Source organism: Callorhinus ursinus, unplaced genomic scaffold (assembly GCF_003265705.2).
Source record: "Callorhinus ursinus isolate GAN/ISIS: 27379988/994484 unplaced genomic scaffold, GSC_fseal_2.0 scaffold11, whole genome shotgun sequence".
NCBI classification, from domain to species: domain Eukaryota; kingdom Metazoa; phylum Chordata; class Mammalia; order Carnivora; family Otariidae; genus Callorhinus; species Callorhinus ursinus.
Window position 1 is genome coordinate 7,006,520 of NW_027397073.1, and position 16,275 is coordinate 7,022,794.

The 16,275-nt window shown below is 41.4% G+C and overlaps 1 protein-coding gene across 3 annotated transcripts in view; it reads left to right on the forward strand.

The window, feature by feature from the left end:
* Positions 1 to 16,275, forward strand: part of CD226 (CD226 molecule) — a 91,585-nt gene that overhangs the window by 6,457 nt on the left and 68,853 nt on the right. The window contains exon 1 of one of the 3 annotated variants that reach the window (XM_025886625.2): positions 11,066 to 11,084. The exons of the other annotated variants lie outside the window; for them this stretch is intronic. The gene's annotated coding sequence lies outside the window, so the exon portion shown is untranslated. Of the gene's footprint in view, positions 1 to 11,065; positions 11,085 to 16,275 lie in introns of those variants that run through there. 3 annotated transcript variants of the gene reach the window in all.

The following is a 16,275-nucleotide window of genomic DNA, read 5'->3' on the forward strand; positions in this document are numbered from 1 at the left end:
CTACATTTGTATCTTTGGGGTAAATACCCAGTAGTGCAATTGCTGGGTTGTACGGTAGCTCTATTTTCAACTTTTTGAGGAACCTCCATACTGTTTTCCAGAGTGGCTGCACCAGCTTGCATTCCCACCAATAGGGTAGGAGGGTTCCCCTTTCTCCGCATCCCTGCCAACATCTGTCATTTCCTGACTTGTTAATTTTAGCCATTCTGACTGGTGTGAGGTGGTATCTCATTGAGGTTTTGATTTGGATTTCCCTGATGCCGAGCGATGTTGAGCACTTTCTCATGTGTCTGTTGGCCATTTGGATGTCTTCTTTGGAAAAATGTCTGTTCATGTCTTCTGCCCATTTCTTGATTGGATTAGTTGTTCTTTGGGTGTTGAGTTTGATAAATTCTTTATAGATTTTGGATACTAGCCCTTTATCTGATATGTCATTTGCAAATATCTTCTCCCATTCTGTTGGTTGTCTTTTGGTCTTGTTGACTGTTTCCTTTGCTGTGCAGAAGCTTTTTATCGTGATGAAGGCCCAAGAGTTCATTTTTGCCCTTGCTTCCCTTGCCTTTGGCGATGTTTCTAGGAAGAAGTTGCTGTGGCTGAGGTCGAGGAGGTTGCTGCCTGAGTTCTTCTTTAGGATTTTGATGGACTCCTGTCTCACATTGAGGTCTTTCAACCATTTGGAGTCTATTTTTGTGTGTGGTGTAAGGAAATGGTCCAGTTTCATTCTTCTGCATGTGGCTGTCCAATTTTCCCAACACCATTTGTTGAAGAGACTGTCTTTTTCCATTGGACATTCTTTCCTGCTTTGTCGAAGATGAGTTGACCATAGAGTTGAGGGTCCATTTCTGAGCTCTCTATTCTGTTCCATTGATCTATGTGTCTGTTTTTGTCCCAGTACCATACTGTCTTGATGATTATAGCTTTGTAATAGAGCTTGAAGTCCGGAATTGGGATGCCACCAGCTTTGCTTTTCTTTTTCAACATTCCTCTGGCTAGTTGGGGTCTTTTCTGGTTCCATACAAATTTTAGGATTATTTGTTCCATTTCTTTGAAAAAAGTAGATGGTATTTTGATAGCGATTGCATTGGATGTGTAGATTGCTCTAGGTAGCATTGACATCATCACAATATTTGTTCTTCCAATCCATGAGCATGGGAGGTTTTTCATTTCTTTGTGTCTTCCTCAATTTCTTTGATAAGTGTTTTACAGTTTTCTGAGTACAGATTCTTTACCTCTTTGGTTAGATTTACAAATGTATTATGAGCAACTATATGCCAGCAAATTAGATAATCTGGAAGAAATGGATGCATTCCTAGAGATGTATCAACTACCAAAACTGAACCAGGAAGAAATAGAAAACCTGAACAGACCTATAACCACTAAGGAAATTGAAGCAGTCATCAAAAATCTCCCAAGAAACAAGAGCTCAGGGCTGGATGGCTTCCCAGGGGAATTCTACCAAACATTTAAAGAAGAATTAATACCTATTCTTCTGAAACTGTTCCAAAAAAATAGAAATGGAAGGAAAACTTCCAGACTCATTTTGTGAGGCCACCATTACCTTGATCCCAAAACCAAAGACCCCATCAAAAAGGAGAATTACAGACCAATATCCCTGATGAACATGGATGCAAAAATTCTCACCAAAATACTAGCCAATAGGATCCAACAGTACATTAAAAGGATTATTCACCACAACCAAGTGGGATTTATTCCTGGGCTGCAAGGTTGGTTCAACATCCGCAAATCAATCAATGTGATACAGTACATTGATAAAAGAAAGAACAAGAACCATATGATCCTCTCAATAGATGCAGAAAAAGCATTGACAAAGTACAACATCCTTTCCTGATCAAAACTCTTCAGAGTATAGGGATGAGAGGGTACATACCTCAATATCATAAAAGCCATCTATGAAAAACCTACAGCGAATATCATTCTCGATGGGGAAAAACTGAGAGCTTTCCCCCTAAGGTCAGGAACACGGCAGGGATGTCCACTATCACCACTGTATAATATTAGAAATCCAGGCCACAGCAATCAGACAACAAAAAGAAGTAAAAAGCATCCTAATCGGCAAAGAAGAAGTCAAACTCTCTTTGCAGATGATATGATACTTTATGTGGAAAACCCAAAAGACTCTGCCCCAAAACACTAGAACTCATACAGGAATTCAGTAAAGTGGCAGGATACCAAATCAATGCACAGAAATCAGTGGCATTTTTATACACCAACAAGACAGATGAAAGAGAAATTGAGGAGTTGATCCCATTTACAATTGCACCCAAAACCATAAGATACTTAAGGTTTTTCTTTTAAGATTTATTTATTTATTTTAGAGAGAGAGAGAGCAAGTGGGGTGGGGTGCAGAGGGAAAGGGAGAGAGAGAATCTTAAGCAGAATCCCCGCTGAGTATGGAGCCTGATGCAGGGCTCGATTTCATGACCCAGATACCACGACCTGAGCTGAAACCAAGAGTTGGATGCTTAACCGGCTGCATCGTCCACATGCCCCCATAGTTTTAAATTTTTATGTAGAAAAAGCTACCACATTTTCCCTGACTTTGGTATAAGATATATATACCTTAATATATATGTATCTTAATATATTTTATATAAATATATGTAATGTCATAGTCAAAAATCCATCTCTGTCCTCAGGCTTATAAAGCATATTCTCCAATTTTTAGAATATTTTTCTTATTCAAATTATTAATACATTTGATATATATCCTGCTGTAACAGGTTAGTGTATTGATCAGGGTTCTTAGTTGTAACTTCCCAAAGTACTTTCCTCTAAGTTGAGAAGGAAGCAGCTTATTGGAAGGACATGGGACTCAGAGCAGAATGAGTGGGTGGGGAGAAGCTTGTTCAGTGCACCTAGGCCTACCACACGTCCCCCAGGGCCGCCCACTGGGCCTGGTGAGCACATCCCTGCAGTTGTGCTTGGGCCCAGGCACTGTTGTCTGCCACTGCACACACCAGGTTGCCCGCTTCACTGCTGCTGGCAGAGCTCGAGCGCCCACAAACCCGCACACCTCCTGCCAGAAGGGCCTGGTAGCCCCACTGCTTTCCTGCTGCACTCCCAGGCTTCAGAGGTGAATTCTTAGGGTGTAGATGTACTTGGCAGAGCCTAGGTGCTTTGGCCAGATGCAAGCTGCAAGCAGGTCTGTAGAGGTTGTACTGCCCAGGGAATGGCCAATGACCCTGTGGAGCTGACTTCAGCTTTTCCCACTGGTAAGTCAGCTTCTCTGATACCGTGTGGCAGACAAGCCATCCTTTCCCTGCTGAACTGAAATGTCACCATTATCATAAGCTAAAAATCTGTAATTCTTTTTTTAACCCAAAATTAATTCTGGATTTATAAAAAAAAAGGGGGTGTTGACAACCTGACTTACAGAGCAACCATTCACTCTATTCATTACTGAAAAATCTTTTTCCATGTGACCTAATTATACTTTATTTAATGCAACTTTAATTAATTATGAGAAAACATTTTACACATGTGAAATATCTACCCAATTTTCATCAACTAGAACACTGGGTGACAGAGAAAATTAGATGTTAATGTGGAAAAGAAGGTAAAACATTCACATAAGACAAGGCCATTTTAATGAAGAGAGTATTTTATATTCCATAATTATTTGAAGCATCCGGGAGAGCTAGGCTTCTTTTTTCCATAAGTATGTACAGGACTCTCCTTGGCTTGGCAATATTCTTGATATTCTTCCTGAATGAGGCTTACTCTGGCTTCTTGGACAAGTTGAGCTTCTGCCACAGATCTAATTACTTCTTTCACTACCTCACTCTTCAGCAGGAGGGGCCTGGGATGAAAACATTCTGTATTTGGTATATGTCTGGTTTGCTGCTTATTATTTCAAGCCTGATTCTATCAGAACAGCAACATGATGCCTGTACAGATATTCTTACTGTTGTGTGACCAAACAAAGGAACAAAACAGATTCCCTCCTGCCCAGTGGAGGTAAATTTGTTTTGAAGTCGTTGAAGGGATCCTGGTTTCCATTCAGAATGGCCACTGGCCACATAAGGTCACTAAACCATCTTTATATTTTAGGTAAGCGGTACCTTTAATTCCTAACCATTGTGTAAATTACAAGCACACCATTTGTTCTCATTGAATAAATAACATTTTTCAGTAATAGGGCCTTTGGCTAAAGGAGTTCAGTGGGCTGCCTCAGAGAGTGCTGTTTCTGGGTTTCTGTGGTTGGTACCTGCATAATTCCCCAAGATCTCTGTTGGTGACCACATTTTTCTTATTTTCCATCTTCTTATGGTTTGCCATGGCTGCCATTTCTAATCAGCATACTGTAACATCTGAATGTCTTCTTTTTTTTTCTTTTTCTTTTTTTAATTTTTAAATTAACATATAATGTATTATTTGTTTCAGGGGTACAGGTCTGTGATTCATCAGTCTTACACAATTCACCATAGTACTTACCCTCCCCAGTGTCCATCACCCAGCCACCCCATCCCTCCCACCCCCTCTCCATTCCAGCAGCCCTCTGTTTGTTTCCTGAGATGAAGAGTCTCTTATGGTTTGTCTCCCGCTCTATTTTCGTCTTGTTTCATCTTTCCCTTCCTTCCCCTATGATCCTCTGTCCTGTTTCTCAAATTCCTCATATCAGTAAGATCATATGATACTTGTCTTTCTCTGATTGACTTATTTTGCTTAGCATAATACCCTCTAATTCCATCCACGTCATTGCAAATGGCAAGATTTCATTTTTTGATGGCTGCATAATATTCCATTATATCTATCTATCTATCTATCTATTTATCTATCTATCTATCTATCATCTATCTATCTCACATCTTCTTTATCTATTCATCTGTCGATGGACATCGGCTCTTTCCACAGTTTGGCTATTGTGGACATTGCAGCTATAAACATTGGGGTGCACGTACCCCTTCGGATCACTACATTTGTATCTTTGGGGTAAATACCCAGTAGTACAATTGCTGGGTTGTACGGTAGCTCTATTTTCAACTGTTTGAGGAACGTCCATACTCTTCCAGAGCGGTTGCACCAGCTTGCATTCCCACCAACAGTGTAGGAGGGTTCCCCTTTCTCCACATCCCCGCCAACATCTGTCGTTTCCTGATGTGTTAATTTTAGCCATTCTGACAGGTGTGAGGTGGTATCTCATTAAGGTTTTGATTTGGTTTTCCCTGATGCTGAGCGATGTTGAGCACTTTTTCATGTGTCTGTTGGCCATTTGGATGTCTTCTTTGCAGAAATGTCTGTTTATGTCTTCTGTCTATTTCTTGATTGGATTATTTGTTCTTTGGGTGTTGAGTGTGATAAGTTCTTTACAGATTTTGGATACTAGCCCTTTATCTGATATGTCATTTGCAAATATCATCTCCCACATCTGAATGTCTTCTTATTGCAGAAGTGAAGTGGGTATATTTTTCTAATGTACAGACCACGGTGATGGAAGCCTCGGCCCACATGCGTTCCACTGGAGAAAGTAGGGCATTAGATACAATGCAGAGGATGGTGTTGGCCTGACAAGACCCTGAGAGGGACGTTCTCTCAGGACTTCTTGGCTCCCCAGCATTTGGCCAGGACCATGCACTCAGCCACTGTTTCACGGCACGAATGCTCTTCTTTCGTCTAGCTGTATTCGAATCTCTACCCCTGAAAATCTGTAATTCTTTGGGTCTGCTTTTGAACTCTCAATTCTTAAAGAATAAAACACTTTAACATTGTTAGCTATATCATACTTTTTAATATGTGGTACTGCAAGGTGCCTTACTTCATTTTTCTTATTATTAAAAATGAAGTTTGCAGAGTGTCTGGATGGCTCAGCCGATTAAGGTCCGACTCTTGATCTCAGCTCAGGTCTTGATCTCAGGGTTGTGAGTCAGGCCCTACATTGGGCTCCATGCTGGGCATGGAGCCTACTATAAAAAAAATGCAGTTTGCTGTTATGCATTTAAAAAAACTTTTGCTCATCAAGAACATCTCTATTCTGTGAACATTCATACACATAAACCATACTAATGCTGAGGAAAAGCACCCTGCTGCCTCCCATGGCCTTCACCATCTCTTCTAGAGTGTGGTCATGAAGTCTTTCACAACCTGACCTATTCAAAGTTGTAAGAGATTATTAAATTTCAGGTAAATAAAAATTTTTTGATGTGTTTTCACCAAATTGGATCTTGTCCTAGAGGAACATAATATATTACCTTTTATTCAAGGCCTATATTACTTCCTTTGATACAATATATAGGTTTTGTATAATTGCTACAAATTCTTAAGGCACATTCTTATATATTTATACATGTTTACTTTTTGCTTCTAATTTGGATATGACAAAATAAAGGTGTTGAGTCTTACAAAACTATTTTGCTCGATGCTTTATTGTTTTATCAGTTCTTTTTTTATTTGATTCTTTTGTGTTCTCTAGGTTAATCATCTACAAGTAATAATAGAGTCAAAATAATTCTTCAATATTTACAATTCTTACTCTTTTTTTTTTTTTTTTTACCCTATAATGTCAGTTAAAACTTCCAGGGCAATGTTAAATATTGGCAGTGATAGTGGTCATTCTTGTCTTAGGAATTTAACCAAGATTCCTCCAGGGTTTTACCATTAAGTCTGACATTAGTTTCCAACCAGTGTTCTTTATTATGCTAGTTAAATTCCAAAATTACTCTGAGTTTTTATAGGAAAGGATATTTAAGGTTGTTAAGCATCTTTTGGCATTTACTGGCCTGGTTATATTTTCTTATGTGAATCATAATTGCCATTTGTTTATTGAGAACCCAAGACATTTATTCTGTAGTACTTCTTGCTTCCTCATGGTGCTCTTAACTTCTCTTCTCTTCCCTGTATCTCCTAGACATTACTAGAGGCTGGGCTGCATTCAGTTCAGTTACTTTGGTAAGAGATCTTCCTGGGTGGTGCTGTTTTCTTCCTGCTGTATCACCGAATCCCCAGCTGTCTGGTTGTACTATTTTAGTGTGAGGTTAGGGTTGATCAGAGGGCTCATGTATTGGCAATCAGCAATATATTTCATTATGGAGTTCCCATTAACCTTCCACCTAATGGCTTTAACATCTAGTAACAATGGTCTCCATCTATTATTTTAATAGGAGTAACAGAATAGCAATTAAAAATAATATCTATTATTGTTTTTCCACTTAGTAGCTGCATTTTTCTATAAAAAGAAACTTAGGTCACCCTGAAATGCAATTTGTATGGGGAAGGCAGGATAAATGCTTGCTCTTCCCTTTACTTACCATGTGTTAGAATAACAAGTTGGTGCCCTGGTGACCCCAGAGAGGCAGGAAGTAGCTAATGTAAGACTCCGTTCCAGTGATGTGATGATTTTAGCTGCTTTTCCTATTTCTGTCAACAAATGGTAATGTTAAAGAGTATTTTTACTTTTAAACTGTTGAAAAGGCTCTTAATAAGGGTCACTAAAAAACACTGGAGGGAGGAATTTTGTTCATCTCTGTGAGCAGTAGATAATCTTCATTCTGCCCCACTAATTTTCCTTGTCTTCACCTCCATTTGTTCTCCTGGTTGGAACACAGGACAACCATTCTCTGGATGTGTAACGCACTTTCGTTTGTCTCAGGATGTTTTATTTGTTTGGGGATTCATTATTGATCATGCATCTCCCCTAATTGCTTCGTAAGATTATGTAGCTTTATGTTGGGGAGAACAATGTTGCCTTCTTGGTGCCAAGATAGTGGGATGCCTGTATCCCTCAGGAACAGATACAAAGCTAATTCTTAGGTTCTTTATACTGCAAGATTTCAAGAACTCCAAGAAGAATAAAGAAACCAGAAGTGATAGACCCTACAGAAAAACCAAAAAGCTGTCTCCATTCTTACTTTCTTAATATTAGTGGTAACTTTATAATGGGATATGATGTGTGTGTGTGTTATTTTGCAGGTGGATGATGAATTAGGAAGTGATTATAAAAGATTGAGAAATTTAGGAAAAGCACCTAGCCTATATAAATCTGGATTTGTAAGTCAGGGAGTAAGCAAAACCAGTTTTTAAGCCTGGACCCCATAGATGTAAGTGGCATCTACTGTTGAAATAGGCTCTGACATTCAGTGTGATGTGAATCATTTGGGTAGACAGTGACTGTTTCAGCCAGTGTTTGAGGTTCAGTTCAGGGCCCATTGAATCATTTTGAGAAAGAGTTGGCCCCAATCAGGAACGTTTGTCTTCAAGTTTGTCCTGCAAAAATTTATGTGCCTTTTGGATCGAGGCTATTTTTTTGTCTTATTCATTGGAGAAATAGAAAGATGGGGAAAAGAAAAAAACACACACTGGAAACAGGATGGCCTCTGGGTTTTGACGAGCATTTGGTCACCTACGGTGAAACCTCATAGGTAGAAGCCATTCCTTCACTTGCTTTCAACAAATAATGATCTAATAAACACCCACAGCATGCTGGGTGCCATGCAAGGCTCTGTGGTTAGAGCAGTCAACAAGACCTTATCCTCAACTTGAAGGGGTTTATTAGGCTATCATAGGAAATGCAGCAAATAAATGGGCAGTTACAAAGTCAGTAAGGATTATCTGGGGTTCTTAAGGAACTCACAAGAGGAACACCTGCCCCAGGCATGGGAGGCTCACGTAGGGTACCCAATAAGGGATGTCTGAGCTGAGGCCTCCCTATGTGAGGGCATAAGAGAACTCAAAGCAAAGGAACCCCATGTGCAAATCCTCTGCCCTGTCAGGTGGGTCTGGAGTGGAGAATGCAGGTGAGCAAAGTGTCAGACATGAGGCTGGAAAAATGATAGAGATCAATCTTGTCCAGCCTTGTAAGTCAGTAAGAAGTTTGGATATTCTTTTGAGGATGGTGATGTAATGAAGAGAGTGACATGAGTCATATCTTTGAGAGGCCTTCTCTGCCCCACAATAAGTCCTCAAGAATTTTTTGTGCAATGAAAGACAGCTTCTCTTTTTCTTTCCTTCTTTCTTTCTTTCTTTCTTTCTTTCTTTCTTTCTTTCTTTCTTTCTTTCTTTCTTTCTTCTTTCTTTCTTTCTTTCTTCTTTTCTTTCTGAGAGAGAGAATGAGAGTGGGGGCGAGAGGCAGAGGGAGAAGGAGAGAGAATCTTAAGCAGGATCCAGACAACACAGAGCCTGATGCGGGGCTTGATCCCATGACCCTGAGATCATGACCTGAGCTGAAATCAAGAGTCAGACACTCGGGGCGCCTGAGTGGCTCAGTCATTAGGCATCTGCCTTTGGCTCGGGTCATGGTCCCAGGGTCCTGGGATCGAGCCCCACATCCAGCTCCCTGCTCCTTGGGAAGCCTGCTTCTCCCTCTCCCACTCCCACTGCTTGTGTTTCCTCTCTTGCTGTCTCTCTCTCTGTGTAAAAATAAATAAATAAAATCTTTAAAAAAAAAAAAGTCAGACACTCAACCGACTGAACCATCCAGGTGCCCCTGTATTTTTTTCTTCCATGCTTTCAGACACACATGTGGTCTGTAGAAGAGGCCAGCCCTGCACGCGTGATGCGTATGGAAATGTGCGGCCTGGCTGGCCTTCAGAACTGCCTTCTCCTCCTCAGACCCTGGCCTTTCTGCCTAGCATCTCTGTGAACTGTCCCATCTGCACCTCAGCCATAGTCCCTCATGGTGGTTTAACTGACAGGGCATCTCCATTACCTAGGAATCCAAAGAACAAATAAAACTACTTCTGTGGTCCTCTGGAACAACTTAGAAGTGGTTGTGTATTGAAGACATAGAAGCTGCTAAACTTGCAGGGAGAGTTCTTGGCAAATGCCAACTTGTGTGCTTTCTGTGTCAGAGTGGGAGATTAAAACACACAAAAAAAGAGTATCTAGAAGGCAGGATGGAAACACACTCAGATTCGGACAGAGATAAGAAGCAGCGTGCACTTCAGAGACTTCCGAATATGAAGTGCTTTGATTGGCAGGAAAACAAATGGGGAAGAAAAGGCAAAGCAACCAACTGAAAGTTTTTGTGTGTACTTTTGAGTTAAGAGTTAGAACAGAGGATGAGAAGCACATCATTTCCAATGGTAAAATTTTAGGGGGGTGGGGAAGAGAGGAACAGAACCCAATGTGAATGTAGAATGAGTCTGAGTAGCTACAGTGGTGAAGCAGGTACACTCCTTGACTGGTTTTAATCCTCCAAAAAGCCCTGCTTAATGAAATATTAGTGCTTTACTTCAGCCCCCACCTGGAGGAGCTCTGGAAGAGAGAAGAGCCCAAGAGCTCCTGGCTCTGGGACAAAAGCCCTGGCCGCTCCTGCCATGCCAACCAAGGGAGGAGAGCAGGGAGATCGCCGGTGATGAGAAGGGGTGAGGTAAGGAGGCCACGGCAAACAGGAAGCCCCGAAGCAGACACATGGCAGGAAAGGAGAGAGTGAGCAGAACGAACATCTCAAGGTTAGGAACCTTCTAGAAAAAAAGAGTGGATGTGGCTGAGTTCACAATTTTAAGGTCAATCTTGTGCAGCGGATTGGAGACTGTAGATGAAATGGTGTCAAGTAGGTTCATCAGGAAAAGAGCTGTCATTGGCTTGATGGCTGATGTCCTGTGAACCTGTAAGTTCAGCGATGGGCACAGTTCAGCAAAAGAGTGTCATTTAGGTCCTTTCTAGAAGAATTGTATGTGTAGTCAGTCTGATGGCATGGTCCTTGAGAATAAGAAAATTGAGCTAATTTTACTAGTGTCCACACTATCAGGCTTAACCTTCCTTCCTTCAGGCAAGACCAAGCAAGGATGTACTTAAATAATAAATGCTCGCTAGCTAGGTCTTTATTACCCTGTGCAGGGGTTGGCGACCTTTCTCTGTCATGGATCACACAGTTCCTATTGTCAGCTTTGTCGGCCTTGTAGTCTCTTTGCAGCTACTCATCAGAACACAAAAACAGCCATGGGCAATGTGTAAGCAAGTGAGCGTGGCCGAGTCCAAATGGACTATTTATAAGGGGTCAAAAAGTAGGCTGGATTTGGCCCATGAGCCACAGTTGGCAGAACCCTGTCCTGGAGGATCTCTACTGAAGCGAAACTGAAGTCTCTGCTTTGAATGGAAGTGAGTCCTTTATGGATGGTCCCCCAAAGGTAATCTAACGTCTGGGGCAGCTCTGTGACTTGCCGAAGTTCGAAGGGCCTAGCAGTCTGAGGGAAATCACAGGTCCTTCATTGGTAACGTTCTCTTGAGGCGACACTTTGAGGCAGGGAGCAGGAACCTAGACTAAAACACTCCTGTTGAAGTCTTGCTGGAAGGAGGAGCCTCACAACGACAAGGGCATCCCAGCCAAAGGCATACAAACTCTCACATCTGCGGGAAAAAAAAAAGGAGGAATACCTCAGATCTTCCCAGCCTCAGTCCCTTCTTCTCAAAGTCTAGCACAGGCTTTTCATTTTGCAGCCCTTGGCATGTCAGCAGTTGTCTGAGCAAGAGTGGAACGGGAACAGAGTAGGAGCGGCTTCTCCAGCATACACGTCTGTTGGTTCCCCATGACACGGGGAAGGTTACCTACTTGGGTAACTGGGTAGAGACTAGAATCCTCCCATTGTCCAGGAAAAGCAGACATCTGGGAAAGCGGAACATGTTACAGATAGCAGAAGCAATGAAGCTGAGGAGAGAGAGAATGTTTGTGTGTGTGGACAGCCTAAGGGAAGGGGACTGCATGTCTGAAGGCTGTCACCCAACCCAGGTCACCCAGGAGTATGTGGTGTGAGGCAAACTCATGAGATGAATTTCATACTTATGTGTTTAGCTGAGACCTGTTCGATAGGGGAGAAGTCCAGTAATATTTTGATTAATGACTTCCTTGAGGATGAAGCTCTTTTATACAGACAGCTCTATTAGAAAAAACCTCAAGCCAAAATTCCTTCATAAATCATGCAAAAAATGGCTCCCTACACAACAGGAATAACTCAAGCGCAGTCTTTATTTGTCTTTGGTTAGATGCTGATAAATAGGGTTCGTCCTTAGCAAAGTTGTAACAGCTGAACTTTATCTTCGGCTGCATGTCTTTTTGCACCTTCCGTTTGGATCTATAGCCTTCAGGGCCCCCAATTTTAGTCACCACAGAATGAAAGCACACATCTGCTCTCTTCATCTCTCCCACTAACTTGGCTTTGGATGCCTTGGGAATGAAGGGGTCACCGCACACTATTATCAGTTCATTCCCCTTTTCTCATAATCCTCCCATAACCCTGATTCTTTGCTGCTAGGGGAGGAAGCTCACTGAGGACTTTGGAGCCTCTGGGAGTGGATGATGCTATGTTGCATCTAATGCTTGTTGGATCCGTAGCCAGTATGCCATAGCCAGTATGCCATAGCCAGTATGCCGTAGCCAGTATGCCATAGCCAGTATGCCGTAGCCAGTATGCCGTGGCCACTATGCCGTAGCCACTATGCCGTGGCCAGTATGCCGTGGCCACTATGCCGTAGCCAGTATGCCGTGGCCACTATGCCGTGGCCAGTATGCCGTGGCCACTATGCCGTGGCCAGTATGCCGTAGCCAGTATGCCGTGGCCACTATGCCGTAGCCAGTATGCTGTGGCCACTATGCCGTAGCCACTATGCCGTAGCCACTATGCCGTAGCCAGTATGCCGTAGCCACTATGCCGTAGCCACTATGCTGCAGCCACTATGCCATAGCCAGTATGCCGTGGCCAGTATGCCATAGCCACTATGCTGTAGCCAGTATGCCGTGGCCAGTATGACATAGCAGAGATCTGCTGTGTCCCTTTGTTCCTCTTACCTCTACCTGCACCTCTACCAACCTACCCAACCCTGACCACACACACGTCATGTATATATATATATATATATATATATATATGCATTAATAATATATTAACATTAATATAAATGCATGCAATGTTTGGCATGTATTTAATAAGCACTTGGTGATTCTTTACATCATGAATCATTTATCTGACCACCTGGACTATGTTCTTCTGCATTATCTGTTTCTAGCTGTTGTTAAGTTGTGGCATAGGCATGGGACTGGACTCCATTCTCAGCATGTACTGTGAGGCTCAACGTACATTTGCAGACCAGGGTGGTTGAGGGACCACGTGCTCTCAATAAATGCAAGACCAACAGCAAAATGTGGCGGGTGACTTGTGCAGTTGGAAAGACCAGAGGTGCATTTGGACTCCTGCTATTCACTAGCAGTAATTTTTGTTATTGAGGTGAAATTCAGAGAACATAAAATTAAAGTGTATAGTTGAGTGGCATTTCATACATTCAGGGTGGTTCTGCAAGTACCATCTTTATCAAGTTCTAAACCATTTTCATTGTCCCAAAACAAAACCCTGTACCTTAAGCAGTCACTCCTGGTTTCCTCTCCCTTAAGCCCCTGACAACAAATCAAATCTATAGATTTACTTATTCTGGGTGTTTCATATAAATGGAATCTTACAATATGTGACCCTTTGTGTTTGCCTTCTTTCACTTATCATGTTTTCAGGTTCATTCATGTTGTAGCCTGAATCAGTATTTCATTCCTTTTTATAACTGCATAATATGCCATTGTGTGGATATACCACAATTTGTTTATCCATTCTTCTGTTGATGGACATTTGGGTTGTTTCTACCTTCTGACTCTTGTGAATAGAGTTGCTATGAACATTGGTATACAAGTATTTGTTTGAGTATCTGTTTTCAGTTCTTTGGGGTATAAACCCATGACCGGAATTGCTGGGTCATATGGTTATTCTGTTTAACTTTTTGAGGAACAATCAAACTGTTTTCCACAGTAGCTGCACCATTTTACATCCCTACTGGCAGTGTTCAAGGGTTTCAACTTCACTACGTCCTTTGTCAACACTGTTATTTTCCTTATTTATGATTATAACCATCCTAGTGAGCATGAAGTGGTCTCTTTGTGGTTTCAGTTTGCATTTTTTTCTAATGACTAATGATGTTGAGCAACTTCTCTTGTGCTTGTTGGTCATTTGTATATCTTTTTTGGAGAAATGTCTATTCAAGTTTTTTGCCCATTTTTAAATTGGGTTATTTGTCTGTTGTTGAGTTGTAAGAGTTTTTTACATATTCTGGATCCTAGACCTTTATCAGATGTATGATTTGCAGATATTTTCTCCCATTCTTTAGGTTGTCTTTTCACTTTATTGATAATAAAAGATATTAAGTATTTTGAACTGTATAGGTCATATGATGTCTGTCACAAGATCACTCCAGGTACAGTGTGTGTGTGTGTGTGTGTGTGTGTGTGTGTGTGTGTGTGTGTGTGTGAAGGGACACAGTTCTTAGGCAGGGCACAGTGTAAGGGCGGCCAGTTAGGAGGACACTTTCTTGAGGGCTTCAGGAATTCTTGGGACTGGGTGTAACTCTGGTTTTATAGTTTTATTTTTTGTCAGTACCTATCAAGAGGAAGTCCTGTAGTTAAGATTTGATGGATGGAATTAATTTTTCTGACTCAGATATAAATCTTCAATGCCCTTACTACCTTAGTCCATGCTCTACAGGCATCCAGGTTATCTTTCAAAAATGCAAAACTGTCCACATCACTTGCTTCCATAAAATATTTAGTGGCTCTGTGTTGCTGTCAGAGTTGTGTTTATTTATGCCATAGGCATGTATCCCAGGGACTGTGTTTGGTGCTGGAGTTACAGATGTAAGCAGGATGCTGTGATTTCTGATGGCCAGGTTTGAACTTCTCCATGGGTGCCATTTAACATACTTTCAATTTGGACCCAACATTGTTTTTGTTTCTTTCCCACCCCCTAGACCGTAGTCACACCTAGTCTCCCTAAAATTTCCTCTCTTGTCATGTCTTTATCTCCTTCTCTTCCTTCTGTACTTGGAAAGTCTTAGGTGGGAAAGCCCAGGATCTGGTGCATTTTTTCCTATGAAACCTTTTCCCCTCTCTGGGCTGTGCTAATACTTGCTCAAATTTGACTTCTGTAGAATTATCAGTTTTGTTATAATAAACTGCCTCTGTAATCTGTCTGATCCAATATACTACTGTGCCTTGGGAGCAGAGACCAAGTCTTGCACCTCCAGGTCCTAGGCAGGGTACCTGGCACAGCTCACTAAAATTTTGGACAGATTATTTTTTTGAATTACTTGCAAAACAGAGATACCTTATCTAACTGTATCATACAGCTGTTACAGGTACAAATAATATCATAGGTGTGGAAAACAGAATGCTGTGTAAACATAAGGTGGCACCATACAGTACCATATGTATACATTCTAATTTCATACTGTTAATTTCTTGCTTCCTGAAAAAGTTCCCTGGTTAAATACTGATGTTGAACTGTAGACACCTACTGATAAACTTTGGGATTGAAACCAGGTTCAGAGTTGACCTTAGGCAACATTGTCTTTAGTGATTCCTGTGCCCCCCTTCCGGTTTTTCCCTACCTTTTATTTTGACCCTCTCATCAGGGGGCAAATGCATTCATGTAATTCCTCTCACTATAGAGGCATTAATGTATTTTTATACTAACATAGTAATATGTTCCTAACAAGTTCTTAAGAAACTGAACTGTTATTTTACATGAGGGAAGGGAACACTGATGAACCTAAAAAATCAATCACATTTTGATATTGTACTATAATTATGTAAGATGTAACCATTGGGGGAAACTGGGTGAAGAGTACAAGGGTGCTCTCTGTACTATCTTTTCAAATTACTATGACTCTGTAACTATTTCAAAATAAAAAGTTTAAAGAAATCATCCATATTGGTAGATTTGTATATGTCCTGAGCCTCGATGCTTTTGTAACTGGAGGTCCTTCCGCAGTCCCTTCATCTAATCCAAAGCAAATGTCTGAGGTCTATGAAAATGTTGAAGTAAAAGAAAGGCCATGCCCAGCCACAGTCCACATTGGTGGAGCCTCCAAACCCACCCCTGACACCCCAGGCCCCTCTCCTCCTCCCTTCAGTCTCTGCTCCAACGTCAAGTTCTCAGTGAAGACTTCTCGGACCTTCCTGCTAAAAGAGAAACACTGCCACCCATACTATCCTATCCCCACTTTCTTGCTTTGTGTTTTCCTCGTGCACTTACCACATATAACTTACTACATTTTTTACTTTTTTATTTCAGTTTCTGTCTTCTCCCACTAGAATGTAAGTTCCATGATGGCAAGGACTTTTTTTTTTTTTTTTTTTAATTTACTGTTGTGTCCTAATCGCCTAGAGCAGAATCTGGCCATTCGCTGATTTGTTCAATGAATGAATCTTTGTAGAAAATAAAAGCTTGAAAATAAGCTATTTCCCCGAGAGAGAGAGAAGTGATTCAAATCTGCTCATCCTTGTGCGAG